An 18,395-nucleotide genomic window follows, 5' to 3' on the forward strand; every position below is an offset into this window, starting at 1 on the left:
TTTTTAAATATTCTGTATTCCCTTAAAATATTCTGTATCTCTTTGGTGTCTATTGTAATGTTTCATGCTCATTGTTGATTCTATTATTTTTTGTTACTCTTTCTTTTGTTTGGTTGAGCAAAGGATCTGTAAATCTTGTTTATTCACTCAAAGAACCTATGCTTACATTTATTAAGTCTCTTTTACAATTAAACAAAAAACTTACTGATTTTATATATATATATATATATATACATACATATATATACATATACATTTCATATATATATATATATATATATATATATATATATATATATATGAAAATATATATATGAAAAGTCATGAACCCCATTTTATATAATTAGGACATACTAATAACAAATGCTGACTTTCCACTTTCTTTGGATAATTCACAAGTGGTTTGGAGAAACGAATGCTGATTTTTATTGAATGTATGGGTACCAGTATCTTTCTGTTTTTGTTATAGAAGTCAATTGTTAGATTGATATTTTATGTTCAAAATGTTCTATATGTATGTAACCTATCCATTTTCTTCTATGACCTTTGGTTCAGTATAATCCTTTAGGTAAAATGTACAAAAGTTTTTTTTATTGGATTAGAGGGGATGACTTTTAGTTTTATAAAACAAATAAGTAGACAGGTGTCTTTTGCTTTTTGTTTTTGCATACTGCTTATTCATCCTCAAACAGAATCCTCCTTCATGTTCTCCTTAGCATGGAGGTTTGATGTGTTAAATCAAAATAAATTTCTTGTTCTCAGAAGAAAACTTTTATTTTGAGATAATTCTGATATATCTTAGTTTTCTTGCAAGTTATTTTTCTCTAGGTTTCATTAATCTGTTGTATCAGCAAAGATTGTCGATATATTAGTTATAAATTCTCTGTTTCAGCGGTTTTATTTAAAGTATATTTCTCATTCGAATTTTATTTCTCAACTCTGTTGTTTCATTGTCTGTTTTGACACTTACTACATCAACAATGTGACGCTTTCTTCTTATGTTCTTTTCCCTCACATGTCTCTCTGCCTGAAGTTCTTGTTCTTATCCTCACTCTTCACTAATCAAATACTGTCTCAGGATTAAGATTTGTACCCATTAGAGTATTTTGGGAGGTTAGTGTAATAAGTAACAGGTAATATTGTGATAATTTCTCATTCTTCTCTTGATGGTCTCCTTATTTCCCTTTTAAAAGACGTCGTCATTTCTATTTCCATGCATCTGTATCTGTTTCATTACTCACTAGTCTCCCATCCCTTTACCCATTTTCCTTTTGTGTATGTGTCTTGTGTGCGTGTATAATATATAAAATGAAGTAAACCTATATTCTGTATTTGTAATATATATTTTCCTAAGTCTTTCTTATTTTGATGAACATTATGACCTTCAGCTCATTCCATATTTCTAAGAATGTCATTTCATTTTACATTACATCAAAATAAAATTCCATTGTGCATATTGCCATATTTTTTAATTCATTTATCTATAGTTCAACATCTAGGTTGGTTTCAAATATTGTATATTTCAAAATAGCATAGACTTATTAAGTGATTTTTTCTAACATAATATTTTATTGATTATTTGGGAATTTCATATAATGCACTTTAATCATACTCCCATGTCCAACATTGTGACCTCATCCTAAAACAGAAGGAAAAAATTTACTAAGTCTTTATCTGTTGCACATATACTCACTGGAGCATTGACAAACTCCCATGGCTCTAGGAAGAAGGACAGGCCATGGACATCAACATGACTTCAGGTGGCAGCATAGACTACAGACATACATAAGACCTTTGGTGGTAATATGAAGCATGGATATCAACAAGGCCTCTGGTGGCAGCTCAATCCATGGACATCAACATGGCCGTAGGCAGCTGCATGGACCACTGGATATCAACATGGCCTTAGTCATTACCACAGGCCAAGGACTTACATTTGTCTTCTGGCTATAAAACAGAATATGAACATCAACATGGTCTTAGGCGGCATCACAGACCATAGATTCCAAAATAGGCTTTGGTTCCAATAGGAACCATAGACACCAGCATCACTCCCAGTGGTACTGGGATGATAGATAGGATAGCCTCAGGCAGCAGCACAGATCATAGATGACATTATGGCCCTGGCAGCAGCATGGGGCAGGGACACAAACATGGCCCCCAGTGACAGTATGGATCACTGATGTCAACATGTGCTTTGGTGGCAACGCAGGCCATGGGCATCTACATGGCCCTGGGCAACAACACTGAACACAGATACTGACACATCCTTGGAGGAAGCTCCAGGATGCTGCATGCCACCATGCTGGTCCTACTTGGCAATGGCATGCTCCCTGTCCACTGAAGCTCTCACAAACTACTTTCACCACCATCAAATCTCTATGGTCTCTCTCTACCATGCATCATCTACTCCATTCCTCCACCATTCCCATTTCTTCATCACAAAAATGTTTGTCAAAGTGGTATTGAAATTTTCAGTGTGTCACAGTATTATTTTTTTGATCTAACTCTTTTACATGCAAATACTCATTGCAATGAGTCATTGGTCTGATTTAAGGTTTCTGGTTTCTGAAGCACCATATATATTGGAACATTGCATAGAATCTTCTTAGATATCCCACTGTTTTCCAGATTAAGAGTGATCTTGCAGCTAGGCAGGGCATCCAGGAACAGTATTATCGAGAGTTGCACATACCTTATACCTCCATGCCCTTGGTGCCAGCTGCCTCAAGGTTCACCAGATTGACCTGTGCACTTGCAGCCAATGGGCGTCCCCTCCTCACAGTAGGGTGAGTAGCACAGGCTCCATGCTGCAGTTCACCTACAGTCCAATGAATGGCCCATGTTCTTTGTGTGCTGTGACCAAGCACCTGTATGGTTCCCACCTCCAAAGATGCCTGTTGGCTGTTATACAATTCTCCACCACACACATGGCTCTGGCCTACCAAGTTTCCGTCCATTTTGACAAGTCCACTTTTTAAAAAAGATATCTTCCCATGAGATCTACCTGTTTTAAAGTTGTTCTGGTGGTACTGCAGGCTCTGCAGACTCTCTGCTACCACCTCAGCCACATCCCCCCTCAGAGCCTCCATGGATCTCTCAAGCTCCTTGGAGCTGCTCTTTATGTTGATTTGATTGAATGGGTTTTGTTTAGTTGGTATTTGAGCTTTAGGAATTTGTGTAATTCTAGATATTAATCTGCTGTTTAATAGACTTTCTCATCAATGATAGTTTTTTGTGCTGTGGTCAAAATTTATTTTGACATTTTGAAATTAGTTCCTAGGCTGAGTCAGAAAGTCTTTGTGTGTGACTCTGTCTTGAAGTGTTTTGCTTATATTTTCCTGTGGATAGTTTATTTACGTTATTTGATCAATTTCCAAATGTATTGAAAATGTATAAAAATGGATGTGTAGGTTAGTGACAGTTAAGGAAAAATGAAGGGAATCAGAACCAGATGATAAAAAACTTCAAGCTATATATGTAGATGTTTGATTGCATTCTGAATGCATTATAAATGGAATTAAAGGAATGGGTTATGAGTTTATAAGTATAATTTTTTACATATGTAACTATGCAAAACAAGGATATACACATAGATCACTATAATATGTGAGGTGTATTACAGTATGACTTGACTAATTGAGAATGAAAAATGTAGACATGTTGGGCAGAAAACTGGATTAAGTCATTAGGATTTGCTTGAAAGTAAACATGGGTCTGGATATTCTGAAGAGCCTAATTTCTTAATCTCAGTGACATGAATTTGTGTGACTTTCCAAAATTCATGTGCCTAATCATGATTTTTAGGGGTCCTGTGTTTGTGTTGGTCACTTGTGCTGAATGCTCTTATCACAGCATAAAATTACATGACTTATTGATTTCCAGGTGAGGTCATATAATTACTATATAAAATGCTGTCATGGCATCCTGTCGCTGCAGATAATACAGAGTATTCCAAGGATAACAAAGTCAAAACTATATTGCTAACAATTATATTTAAAAATTAATAAAATTTAATTATCTTACTATTAAAATCACTGGTGATGTTATAGACATTGAAATCATTATTAATAGCATTGTTAACCTTGCCATCTCATATGCATGTATCAAGACTAGTGTTCTCATACATGTATACAGGTACATTTTTGTCAAAAATAATTATCTGGTATAACTAGCTATACAATTACTCATGAATATCACTGGATGTGTCTCTAATATTGGGTTAAATTTCTTCTCAGTAAATATTTCTTTTTGTGAGTTAGAACTAGCCATGAGTGTAAGAAGTACAGCAATCACCACTGTAAGAGAATTGAAGCAATTTGCATAATATGTCACATTTTCCTTTTTTGATTTTTCAAAAAAGAGTATCTCTGTGTAGCTTTAGAGTGTGTCCTAGAACTCACTCTGTAGACCAGGCTGGCCTTGAACTCACAGAGATCTCTCTTCTTCCTCCCAAACGCTGGGACGAAAGATGTGCCTCACCATTTCCTGACTTCACATTTTCCCATTTTTATGACTGAAATGTTTGTTCTTAAAAGATATTTATTTGCAAAATGACAGCTCATGTTTCATGGTAGACCCAGAATAGGGAAATCATAATATAATTCTGAAGTCTAAGCTGACAAATGCGACATACCTACTAGTCAGCATGTATGTATGTATGTATGTATGTATGTATGTATGTATGTATGTTTGTATTTATGGTCTCTAGTTGCAGCAACGGATGTCATTTTAGTCCTTGTGACATTCCTCCATTATACTGTTAGTATCCTGTGTTACTTTGGGCCTGGAGGTCTTTTTCTCATTTGACTTTCATTCCTGATTGTTTTTAAAAGAGGCAGTGGGGCTTTCTTAAAAACATTTTAGAGACTTATTTATACAGTTTTGTTTATTTACAGAGTTTAGGTATAAAGCAATCAAAATATTTTAAAGATTTATTTTTACTATTTTCATTTATTTCAATGTGTGTTTGTGTGTGAATGCCACAAGGATTTAGGGGGCTGAGGAGTAGAGAAGCGTATATTGGATCCTACTGGAGCTTCAGTTGGTATGAACTTCCCTACCTGGGTGCAAGGAACCCAACTTGGATTCCTTCCTCTGGAAGACTAGCTATCTCTAGCCCTCAAATATGGTTTTGCTTGTTTGCTTGTTTCATAGATATATAGTAGAGAGCTTACCTGGTATGCATGAGACCCTGGATACAGTCCTTAGCTTCATACAACCAGTAGTATAAGTGTATAAATGTTTCATGTGCTTGTGTCTGTAGTAGCCTTGCAGGTTTGCCTTTAGAAGCCCCTAACTTAATTTACTGTTATATTCTGGGAGTCCTGGGTATGGAACTGGCCTGTGTCTATTGTGCTGGCCAGTGTTTAATAAAGCTTACTATAAATTTGTCTCAATTTGTGGTAATGATCTTATTCTTGCCTGGTCAATTAACAGGCACCATGAATTCAAATATATGAGTCTATGGGGCCATGCTCCTTCAAATCACTGCATTCCAGCCCCTGGCTTTCACATGCTTCTAGTTGTATCATAACACAAAATGTAGATGAATTTTGAAACTCCCCATAGTCTTAACACAGGTTAAAAGTTCAAAGTCTCATATGAAACTCAAGACATTCTCTTAAGTATAAGGCCTGTGAAATAAAAATCAAAAAGCAAATTATATGCTTCCTACAAGCAATTCTACAGAATGTATATTATCTTTCCCGAATGACAGGAATGGAGGCATAGTGAAGAAACACTGTATGAAAATAAAACTGAAACCCAGCAGAGAAAACTCCAAATCTTTTAATACCATATCTGATGTCAAAGGGGACACATTGCTTTTTCCTCTCTGCTTCATTGACTGTAACACACTTCTTTCTCAACACATTTCTTTAGACTAGTTCCACTCCCTGTCTGAAGCCCTACTTGACAGATATCCCCTGGCTCTGGCACCTCCAACATCCTGAGGTCAGCTACATGCAGTGGCCTCCCAGGACCTCCATGCAGGCAGTCCATGGCCATAAGCCTGTTATCAGCAGCTCTTGTAGCTACAGAGGAAGATCTCATGACCAATTTGCTCTTGTATCCTTCACAACTCAAGCCAGAACCATATGACCTGAACTCCAGTTCAGATGCTTTCTTGAGGTAGAACCTGGCCTCTTTTTTAAATTATATTTGCATAAATTTTGATTTGTTGTTGCTTCTTGGGTAAAGAACTTTCCTTCGACCTTTTCACAGGTTGAATGTAGAATCTTTCCTTGAAGGCATCCCACCCTTTATTCCATTCCCATCAAGTCTCTCCTTATCTTTTTAGTATAAGCCATAGCTCCAACATTAAATTTTCTGGTGCTCTTTTTCTTTTCAAAGTGTAGATTTATTTATTTTTCCTGCTTGTTCTTTTACATTGTGGACTTGCATACGAGTAATTACTAATAACCAAGTGACAGAATCAATATCTGCCAAAGAAATAAATCTAGTATTTTTCAATTTAGTCTCAGGCCGATTGTTAGGAAAAAGGAAAAAATAAGAAATTTGTTGCCAAAATATCACAAAATAGTCTCTAGCACAGTTGCTGATATTATTTCCCTGTAAAAGCCTTTCATAGGCTTCCATAGTCTACATTACCTTCGCAGTTATCATCTTCCAAACATCTGTTAGGATGGCCTGGTAAGCCCTGCTTTCATCATCAAACTGCTTTTCATATGCAAAGTCTCAAAGTTTTACCCAGTCTTCCCTCCTCATTCCTAGTTAGGCCTAGCACAGTAATTCCTCACTCCTAATACCAATTTCTGTCTTTGTTACTTTTTATTTGTTTGTTTGTTTGTTTGTTGACAGGGTTTCTCTGTGTAGCCTTGTCTATTCTGGAAATCACTCTGTAGACCTGGCTGGCCTGGAACTCACAGAGATCCACATGCCTCTTCCTCCCCGAGTGCTGGGATTAAAGTGCCAACATTGCCTGGCTTAGTTACTTTTTAATTGCTATGTCAAAACACCATGCATGAAGAGACTTTTAAAAGATACTATTCACTAGGGTCTTACTGTTTCAGAGGATAAGCCCAGGACTATTACAGCAGCAGGCAGGCATTTGTATTCAAGCCACTGCTTTCTTAGTATCAGAAGAAATTGCACAAGAAGCTTTTAGGAATTTGGACACAATAGATACGTCTTTTGCTTTTGTTTTTCTCAGAGACAGGGATTCCTCTATGCATCCTGAGGTTTCCAGAAATAAATAATTTGCTTTGGCCTCCCTGATGTTGGGATTTTGATTTTTGGAAAATATTTCCATAAACTATTGTTGAATGTCGTGCATATTTTAACTTATTGGCTGTTAACTAAGAAGCAATATAGGAAATGTTAGGTCCACAAATTAATGTGATTAAACAGCAAACTTTTTACAATAAGAAACAAAAGAAGGAAATGATAACATAATCATTTTTATAGAATATTTTTCATTGTCTTCAGGACTAGAAATTGCTTTTATAGAATTCTGGTAGAAATCTTGAGGATGATTTCTATATATTGGAAACCAGATTACAGCTTATTTTTTCCAATTATAATCTATGTTTCTGTACTCTTGCAGGCGGTGGCCATCTTGACAAATATACTAAATATACCTTCTGAAGAGGTTTCATCTACAGTATCTCCCAAATACAGTTATTGCATTTATTGCTACTGGAGTCTTACTCTACTCTTTTCATCTCATAACTTGTACAGAAGACGTCAATGAAATAAAAATGATCTGCTTTTGGCAAGTAATTGACTGGAACATTCATTACTTCTTTCAGTATATCTTGTGCTCTGATATTGTGTGTTACCTATTCTCTTATTCATATTTTACTTTTTAAATGGAAGAGACTTTTGTGTTTGTGTAGTACACTTAATGGGACACAGATATTTTATGATACTTTGGAAGATAACAACGTTTTTCTGAATAATTAAGTTTCCCTGTATACCATTTTTGTTATCATTTGTGAGGTGATGCACTGGTTGCTGTTTACTGACTTTGCTGGCCTATGTCTGAGGCAAGAGTATGCATCTCTGTGGCTTGCCTCTTCTTCAGCACCCCAACTGCAGACTTCAGTGCCATTGCAATTATGAGTATGTTGAGAAATGTTGTCCTTGAATTGGTAAGGAGAGCCATAAGGATTATGTGTTATAGACTGTGTGGCATCATCATTTTATTGGTATCACCTATGTCATTTCAGGTGAAAGTAACAACTCACTGTATGAAAGAGATTTGAGTTTATTACACAGTGTGTTGATTTTTACTTGTTACTTCTTAAACTAGGTGAAATCAATATAAAGTATTATTTGTTGTAAATATTAGTTGTCTGTTTCTAGACCATAATGTTCATTAGGAAATTACTATCTGCTTTTCTCAAACTGTTTTAATAATTGTCAAGAGTAAATACAATTGCTAAGAGTTTTTAAAGTATCTGTGCATGTATGTCATTATGGGATTATGTTCATATTAGTTTTCTGTAGAGGAGAGAAATGAAAGCCAGATTCTCTGGAGCTGGAGTTAGAGGTGAGCCATGATCACTCAAGCCCCAAATATTTTAAGATTATTTATTGATTCCTTTCTTTTGTGTCATTTACCAATACATTGTTTAATACATTGTTTAATAATTGTTTAATACAGTAAAGTAGCTCAGGGGAAAATGCTGATTTTTATCTAAGGCTGGCAACCCCAGTTGGACCGTGGAACCCAAGTGGTACAGAATATAGCAGAGAACAGAAGACATAATGCATTTTTTAATCTCATAAATTTTTAGTACAACCCATGTCTCCTTAGTTATTATGTTATTATGGCATTTCAGCTGGATTCTAAGGAGTGACCTGTGTTCTTTTTTGATACCCATTTAAATTTATATGCAGTGGAGTTCCTTTTTTAATAGCAAAGTTAAGTTAATGTATTTCAGTTCATCTCTTATATTAGCATTTTATGAGTTCAGATTCATTTTGAGTCTAATCTGACACAGTGGCAGTGCATAAAACACAGGATAATACAAGAACCTGTCAGTTTGTGTTAGGGTGTCACAAAACATTCTCTGTAAGGCTCCAGATTTCCAGATCATGTTGTTGCAACCAGGAATCTGTTCTTGCAGTACAAAAGTACCAAGGGCTGATGGTTAAACTGTATGCCAGTAAAATCATTACAATGACCAGATTTGGGGCCTGGTTTGAACTCTAGCAGATGATTTTTTGAACCCTTAGCCTACTGTGTAGTTCCATTTCCATCCAGAGGATTTGATCTGTTTTGAAACAGAAGATACACAAGTATGTCTTTGCTTGTAGTAGTTTCCGAATTCTTTATATCGGTGCTTCTCAACCTGTTGTGACCCCTTTGGGGTCCAACAACCCTTTCACAGGGGTCACCTCAGACTATTCTAAACCAGGTATTTACATGACAACTCATAACAGTAGCCAAAATACAATCACGATGTAGCAACAAAAACAGCCTGAGGGAAGGTTGAGAAGCACTGCTCTACATGTCTATATGTATAGTTGTATTTGTCACTGAAAGAAATATTTAAGCCTTTTGATACTTGGACCTTAACATGTTTCTTTTTTGTTTTAGCAATTTTTAAGGTTAGATGCTTTAGTATGTTGAAATATGCCATCAACAATGATTAAACCATTCTTTCGTCATTCATTCTGAATCTTCTATCCCCATTACGCAGCTGTGATGAGTTAACCATTCATGATATATGTTGTTGTCAGTAACTTTCTTATGTGGACATAAGTGGATATGGAGTTTGTAGATGTATGATATTTGTATTAATGCTTTTAAATTTTCTATATAATATATCATGGAAGTATTTCCAAAGCAGCAGTTTAAGTTTATAAAAAAATGCTGTGCTCCTACATGTGATGTTGTTGATGATGTGGTGTATAATGATAAAACTATGAAAATATATTTGGGTTCCTACTTCAATAATAGTTTTCTAGGTATGATAATATTATATCGTCTTCTGTGTTTTTTGTCAATATTGTGAAATTGCTCTTAAATGCTCTCTGGGCTAAACCAGAGCTGTGGTGTAATGACAGTGCTAATTTTCATTGATTTGTGTTTACTCTGTTTCAAAATATTTAAATAATAGTCAATCTAATAGGTGACATAGTAATTTTAAAACTTAAGCCTAATTTAAATGTTGTGGCCAAAATGTTAAAAAATTAAATAATTTTCTAGATGTAGCAACCACTGTTTCCAAATTTTGCACTTCCTCATAAATTCCTTGAGTTCATACTGTGGAAATAAGCCTTTTCTTTCTCTTTAATTTTTATAAAATTTTAGAGCCATCTGCTCTTTATCTAGTCTTACTCTCTGTATCCCTCTCACTCATCATTCCATTTCCTCTTTCCCTCCCTTCCCTCCCATCTTATTTCTGTTTATACATGTCACTTTGTTTTCTGAACTATACATTAGTTGCAGATATGATGTTCAAATTGCTTAATATTTTCTTGCATCTACATTATAAAAGTATATGTATGTTCCTTTAAGCCTGGCTTAAAATTTAAAAACCTTTCTTACTCTGATATTTTAATTTCTGCTTTATAATATTGTATCATATTATATTAACCATTGTATTATTATTCCTTAGAAGCATGTTTGTTTTCTAATGAGAGACAAAAAGGGTGATTCTGTATAGGAAGGCATGTGGAGAAGATCTGGAAAAAGTAGAGGGAGGTAAAAATCATACTTAGTATGTGAGAAATCTATTTTCAATAAAAGGAAAGAAATTAAGAATATCAGCTGCATCATCACCTGTATAAAAGCATGTCTTATACATTGTATATATTTACATGTCAATAGTTGCTTTTTCTTTCTTTTTCCATTCTGTGAAAATAACTTTACTTACAGAAGCCACATGTCTTTATATTGTTTAATCAGAATCCATTAGTCAATCTTTGTCCTAGATAGTATTGGTGTTCTTGAGAAATAGCACCTTTCAGGTTTTGAGATTCTTCAGCTTTTGATTTTATTCCTTGTGAAATATCTGAGAACATGTATTTGTGGCAGGAATACCCAAAATAAATGTGTGATGCCTTCAATAAATCATGCCAAATAAAAACATGTTTATCATTGCAATATGGATATTCATTTAGTTTAATTGGGACTGACATCTTTCTACAATGTTAACTTTATTCTTTCTAAGTAAACATTACATAGAAAGTTGATTGGCAATTATGTAAATCTCTTTATAATCAAACTTCTGCAATATCAATTTAAATACTCCTTTTAAATTTTCCTAATTTTGTGTTCCTAATTTTGAAGACTCTAAGAAAATTTGATGGCATATCTTCTCTGAAAGTCCAGTAGAATTTTTTTTATGAATGAATTTGAGCCTGAGACTTTCTTATTTTTTGTTTTATTTTTGTGTAATATATCTTGATGGTATTTTTCCCTTCCTCCAAATTCTTCCAGATCCTCCCTCTCTACCCAACTTCATGTCCTTTCTCTCAAATACAAAAGCCAAACCAAAAAATCAAAACAAACAAGAAATAATAAGAGAAAAATGACTAAACAAACTGAAACAAAAAGCAACAAAAATAAATATAGTAACCTATGTAACCTTGGCTGTCTTAGTGCTCCCTGTGTAAATCAGGTTGCCCTTGCACTGACAGAGTTCCACAAACCTTTCTCTACTTCTACTGTGTTGGAGTTAGAGGCATGCATCATCATACTTAGATGGGCCATTTTTTTCAATATTAGAATGCTTTTTGCTACGTTTCTTTGATCTTTTATTATTTGTTTTGGATTTTTGTTTTGTAGTGTTGTGTTTTTGGTTTTGAGACAAGGTTTCTTTGTGTAGCCTTGGTTGTCCTGGATCTTCACTTTTATACCAGGCTAGCTGGAACTCACAGAGATCCATCTGACTTTGCCTCTGTAGTGGTGATATTAAAGGCTTGTGTGCCCATTGCGTGGCCATTACGTTTTTATCTATTTGCACATTTTGAGTTCCTTAACCTATTGATCTATTCTTGGTTAAACTTTGGTGGTTTGGAGAACTCTAGAAATCCACCCAGCTGTGTTAGATTTTCTAATATAATAGAGAATATGTTTTAACGTATTCTCATAGTATTCTAATTTTTTGGTGTTTGTTATGTTGCCCTGTTCATCTCTGATTTTAGTTACTTGGGTCATCTCTTCCCTTATTTTGATTAATTGGGCCAAGAGTCCATCAAATTTGTTCATCTTTTCAGGGAATCAGCTCATAGATTCATTCGGTCCTTATACTTTTATTCCATTTAATAATTTTCTGCTCTTATTTTTATTATTTCTTATAGTCTACTGGATTTATGTTTGGTTAGTTCTTGTTTTTCCAAATTCTTGAACTATATCCTTAAGTCATCTTTTTGTCCTATTTCTCATTTTTTGGTTTTGCTATATTTTATATTATTGACAGTAGATCTTACTATGTATTCCTGGCTCTCTGGAACTCACTGTGTGAAGCTGATTACCCTTGAACTTACAGACGTCTACCTGCCTTTGCTTCTTTTTCTAATTTTTAATGTAGGTTTCAGAACTATGAATTTACATCTTAGTAATGCCTTTAATATGTCCCAGAGCTTTTGTTGTGTTGTTTTATTATTAATTTACTTCCTATTTTAAAATCGTTTCTTTGATTTCTTTGAACCAGTCATCATTCAGTAATTTTTTTTATGTCCATAAGTTTCTATAATTTTTGCTGATTTTAAGTCTTATTGGATTAAAGTCACAGAAGATATGCAGAATTGTTCCAATTTTTCTGAATTTTAAATATTTATTTTGTGTATTTTAAACAACAAGTCTCTAATATTTCCACTGATATCATCTTTGAAAGTGAGATGGACAAATAATCTGATGTTTGAAAAAATAGATTAGAAGTTTTAATGTTTGTATTTGGATGGCTTCCAGATGTGGGCATGTCATTATCATTCTTTGGCTCTCAAAGATTAATTAAGGTGATTAAATCTAAAGTAAACAAAAATAGGAAGGAACACTGATAATTACCACTTACATTGAACATAGACTTAGAGTATGTCCAAAACAATCAACAGCAGTAATGTTTATAGTATATACAAGAAAGTTATTGAATATTCTCCCAAAAGGAAGATACTGTTATAGTCCCTAGCTGGAAATCTTCCAGTATTGTGCCTGTACATTTGAGGATTTGAAATTTTATATTTTCTTCTTACTTTGTCACATAGAATTGTGCAATAATCTTTGCTTTCATTCCTTGCTGGTTTGGAACTTTCTGTGTATATCAAGTTGACATCAAACCTACTATGCTTCCAAATACTAGAATTACAAGCAAAGACCACAACCTTCTCTCTTTTACTCTAATGATTTTGCATTTCATTATTGAAAGGTGAATACAGGATTATGGTTAGCGTTTGTGTATCACTTTAGTGAGAATGTCTGCTTTTAAAACTCATATGATATTGATTGAAACTCTGAGAATATTTGAATAATTATTCTAAATCATGACATTTTCTTCCAACTTGAGATTTCCTAGTATCTTTGCTATTGCAAAATACCACTCACATCTGGTTTCTTCATGCGATTTTCTTCTTCCTATCTTTTGGGTGATGAGGTTCTGTGTATTTGATATAACCTCAAACCCTTGGAAATGAATCCATGTGTATGTGGATTTTGTGGAAAACTAATTTATATGTTTGAGTAGTTAGCATGGCAGATAATCATAAGAAAGTTTCAGATGATAAGAGTATGAAGTTTGAATAAAATTGAGTTATTATTTAACCATGAAGATACATTAATTAGTTTTAGTTGCTTTTGTATTTCCTTCATGGTTAGTTTAAAATGAGCTCCTTTGACAGGAAATTGGTTTTGTTAGGCCTTATTTTGAAAATTTAGTACAAAAAAAATCATTCCATTTTTTGAATGCCTAATTTTGTTTTGCTATTAATTAAAATATTACATGAATTATAATATGAATTAATGACTATTAGGAGAAATAGGCTAAAATTGGGAAGAATTAATGATAGAAATGCATTTTTGGTTTAGAACAGATTGTTTTAAATGGATATGAAATATGTGATTCATGCAATAGACATTTGATATGAGTTCTCTTACATAAACACTATATCTAGCTGTTAGCATTTTTTAATTTAAGGTGTTTTGTCATGTCTGTTATAACACCACTACTTGTCTGCTCCTATTATAATCATGTGGGAAGGGGGGGTTAATGTACATTATGTATAAAATGTAGCAATTGTATTACAATCATTTTAGAATAAATTCAGAAATGTATTTCAAGTAATTAGTATTTGAGTCAAACAAGCAATTGTGGAGAAAAATGTGTTCAGTTACTAGAAATAGCCTATATTAGTCTTCTTATAGCCACTATAATCTTTTAGAATTTATCCTGTAAAATATGTCTGTCTGTCTTCTGTGTACCCTGTGACACTGATATAAAAAAAAAATAATTGAGCCTGGTGGTTATGACACATTCCTTTTATCCCAGCACTCTATTCAGTGGCAGGCAAATCTCTGAGTTCAAGGCCAGCTTAGTCTACAATGTGATTTCCAGGACAGCCAGGGCTACCCAACAGAAACCTGTCTTGAAAAAAACCAAAAAGTTAAACCAAACCAAATAAACAAACAAAAAACAAAACCCAACTAAACAAACAAAAATTAAAACAAAAATTATATATTTAAGAGCATTGTGTGTGTGTATATAACAACATAAATGGCAAAAGAGGTCATGAATATTAAAATGAGCAAGGGAAGTATAGGGAAAGATTTCTGAAATGATGAGATAAATGCTGTAATTATACTACATTCTCAAAGAATAAAAATAAAAGTTAAACAAAACAATCAAAAAAGAAATGTAAAGTCATTCCTCTCAGGTTAGCTGATATTGACCACACTAGTCTGTGTGATAATGACTTAGAATAAAGCTTGAGGATTATGGGACATTATCACTTGCCAGCAGGCATTAAAACACACTATTAATATGTTGGAATATTTAAATCAAACTTGTGGGCTGGAGAGATGGCTCAGCCGTTAAAGGCTAGCTCACAACCAAAAATATCAATCAAACTTGCTATCCATACCTTTTATACTTTAACATATTAAAGCACAGTTTTAATTACATTAAATTATGCTCAACAATTTCTTAAGATAGACCAGAAACTAAAAAGATTTAAGTAAATACACATTTGAGACTGGTTCTCCTGTATCTCACGATAGGCTCAAACTCACTGTGAGCTGTGAATGACTTTGAACTTCTAATCATCCTTAATAAACCTACAGCAAATTCAATTTTAATATTTTAGGTTGTAAAGGTTTTATACTTACTGTTGCATTGAAACTAGCTTCTGTTGTAGTGGGAAAGCAGTGAAAGGCATTGTGGACTATGTTATTCCATTATATTATTTAAATTTTTCTAAGACAGTATTTCTTTGTATATCCTTGGCTGTCCTGGAACTAGTTCTGTAGACCAAACTGGCCTCAAACTTACAGAGATCCACCTGCCTCTACCTCCCAGATGCTGGAGTTAAAGGTATCCACCAGCATTGCCCAGCCTTGTGTAGCATGTCATAACTGTTTAAATAAAACTTTATTTCCAGCTGTAGCCTGAGGTAGTATATTTACTAATCCTTTTACTAGAGCTTTGGCTAATTTAGAACCTTAAAATGATATTAACTTAACTACATAGTGAAATATATGAGACTCACTTCTCCATTTTATTTTCATAAAATTAGCTTTTAGTTCTTTTACCAGGTCTCACTTGGAAGAGTGATGCAGCTGATGACATATAGTATCATCATGATATAAACCACATAGTTTGCATAAGGAAGGAATCTAGAAAGGTAACAGCATGCTTATAGGTATAGCTGACAAATTAACGTTCACAGGTACAACTACTCCACATTTCCTCTTTTAGTTTCCTTATTTAGTTGGCATTATCTTGTTTTTCATTTTATTATTCATCACTTTTCTATAATGTCTTTTTTTCAACATCATTGGTTTCACCTGTATCCCTTGAACAGTGACTAAATCACTCTGATTATAGCAAAATTACTACAGAGAGTTACTGTTTAGCCTTTAAAATTAGAGTCAATAATATATGTAGCCAATGGATCCTATTTTCTCTATTGTGGATTATTTCTAAATTTATTCATTTTTTCTGGCTCTAAAGGTTAAACTTAAAGAGAAAGGAAGAGTCTAAAATCTAGAATGTGTTACATAATATTAACTGTACCTTTCTTATTTTTTTTCAAACTGTACTTAGTGTTTGTATTTCCTGAGACACCTAAATCCATTGGGAAATAAAGCATCATGAGTAAGTGGAAAAACATATAAACGAATGACTAATAAATGAAGTGTTATGAATGGCCACAAACAGACAAAAATCATTCAATTATGTCAATCTTTATTACCAAATGGTTAATTTTGAAAAAAGTTAAATCTGAAACATAAATGATACATTAAAAATGAATTCCCCCTTTTCACCTATCAGATTTGCAGAAATACTTAGAAATCAAACTTGAAAAATTTAAATTCCTGATAATGTTTTAAAAAGTTAATTTAAATAGACACATATGATGAAAATTAGCACAGTTTGATCACCATTTTTATTTTTAGATAATTTCTTATAGTTTGTAATTAGAATTGTAAAACTTATATAAGAGTAAATTTTCCTCATATTCAATAATTGTGATTGTAATTATTAACTTCTCATCATAGTTCTATTTATCTTATTTGAATATATTTAGGTATTATGAAAATATGTGTTAAAATTAACTGATAAAAATCACAGTTTGAAAACTTCATTTGTTGATCAGTACTAGTTACATCTGACAAATTGCTGCTTTTATTCATGTCAAATGTTATATGCATATGCTTCTTGTTGTGACCAATAAACCAATTTGTAGCAGGCATATTTAAAAATATTCATGGTGATTTTTGGTCATTATTTGGTTTTTGTATGAATATGGTTGTGTGATTGTTATTTATATAATTTCATAAATCCTAAGTATATATAAATATACAGTATACAATAATATATACTGCATATATTTAATATATATATATACACTTAAATAAATACATTTAACACATATTAAAATACCCTAATTGTTGTATTTTTATATAAAAAGAATATAGAATACTAGTGAGATAGCTAACTATAGACCACTTGAGTCTGGGTTTGCCACATACACACACACACACACACACACACACACACACACACACACTTTAAAGGGCTTGGCATGGTGGCATATGTGTTTAATCACAGCACTCAGGAGGCAGAGGCGGGTGGATCTCCCTGAGTTTGAGGCAACTCTGGTCTACAAACCCATTCCAGGATAGTTAGGGTGGTTACACAGAGAAACCATGTCTTGAAAAACCAACAATGAGAAGCAATAACAATAATATCATCAAAATTGAAGTACAGTCTAATTGTTCCTTTTCTCTTTTCTACACCATGTCCTTCTTTTATTATTTTCTTCTGAGAATAGGTCTCTCATTGTGTAGGCCCCAAATATTTGGAAACTAAGCTGACCAGATGTGAACACCATAGACACTGAAATATTTTTCAAGTTGTAGTTCATCCTATTGTGTTCAGATTACATATAAGCTCCTTACTGAAATATATGTTCTTTAACAATGTCATTTTCCTTTTCAGTTTTCATTTATTCTAACCCTTATTTCTTTTTAAGTTAAGACTGTATTGTAAAGAACTCTCTGATTAAAATACACACATAGTGAGATTAACCTGACCCTAAATCTATAGTTCTCAAGGAACTTTTCTTCCTGAGATCTGTGACTTTGCTTAATATTGTACATTTTAAATTCATCTACTTTCCTGAAAATTTTCTTAAGACCTGAATAGTATTCCATATTATGATTTTTGATGAATTTACCAGATTTTTATTATAGGTTTATCCATTTGGTTGCTTCTATTTCCTTGCTACAGTGAGTAAAGAAGTAGTGGACATGGTCGTATTAATGTCTCTATGATAGAGTATAGCATGATCTAGGTGTATGCCTAGGAGTGAAATCACTGGGACATATGCTAGTTGTATTGTTAATTCTATTCTTAAGGAATCTCAAATTTGGATCATTGAATTGAGGACAGTATTTAAAAAAGAAGCATGAATGGTCAATAACTATTTGAAAATGTGTTAAATATTCATGGCCATCACTAGAATGCAAATAAAAAGCACTTTGAAATGCTACAGTACCTCAGTCAGTATGGTTGTTATAAAGCAACATGACAGGTTGTTGAAAATGAGGAACCCTTGTACACTGTTAATAGGGGTGCAAATTAATATAGCTATTATGAAAATTATCATGGATTTACTAAACTTTCCCAACTACACTTTGTGTTTTTTGTGTGCAGCCACTGTGCAATTCACAGATAGTCAATGAAAAGTCATCCTTGCTTTCT

This window comes from Cricetulus griseus, chromosome 3, assembly GCF_003668045.3.
Source record: "Cricetulus griseus strain 17A/GY chromosome 3, alternate assembly CriGri-PICRH-1.0, whole genome shotgun sequence".
Taxonomy (NCBI): domain Eukaryota; kingdom Metazoa; phylum Chordata; class Mammalia; order Rodentia; family Cricetidae; genus Cricetulus; species Cricetulus griseus.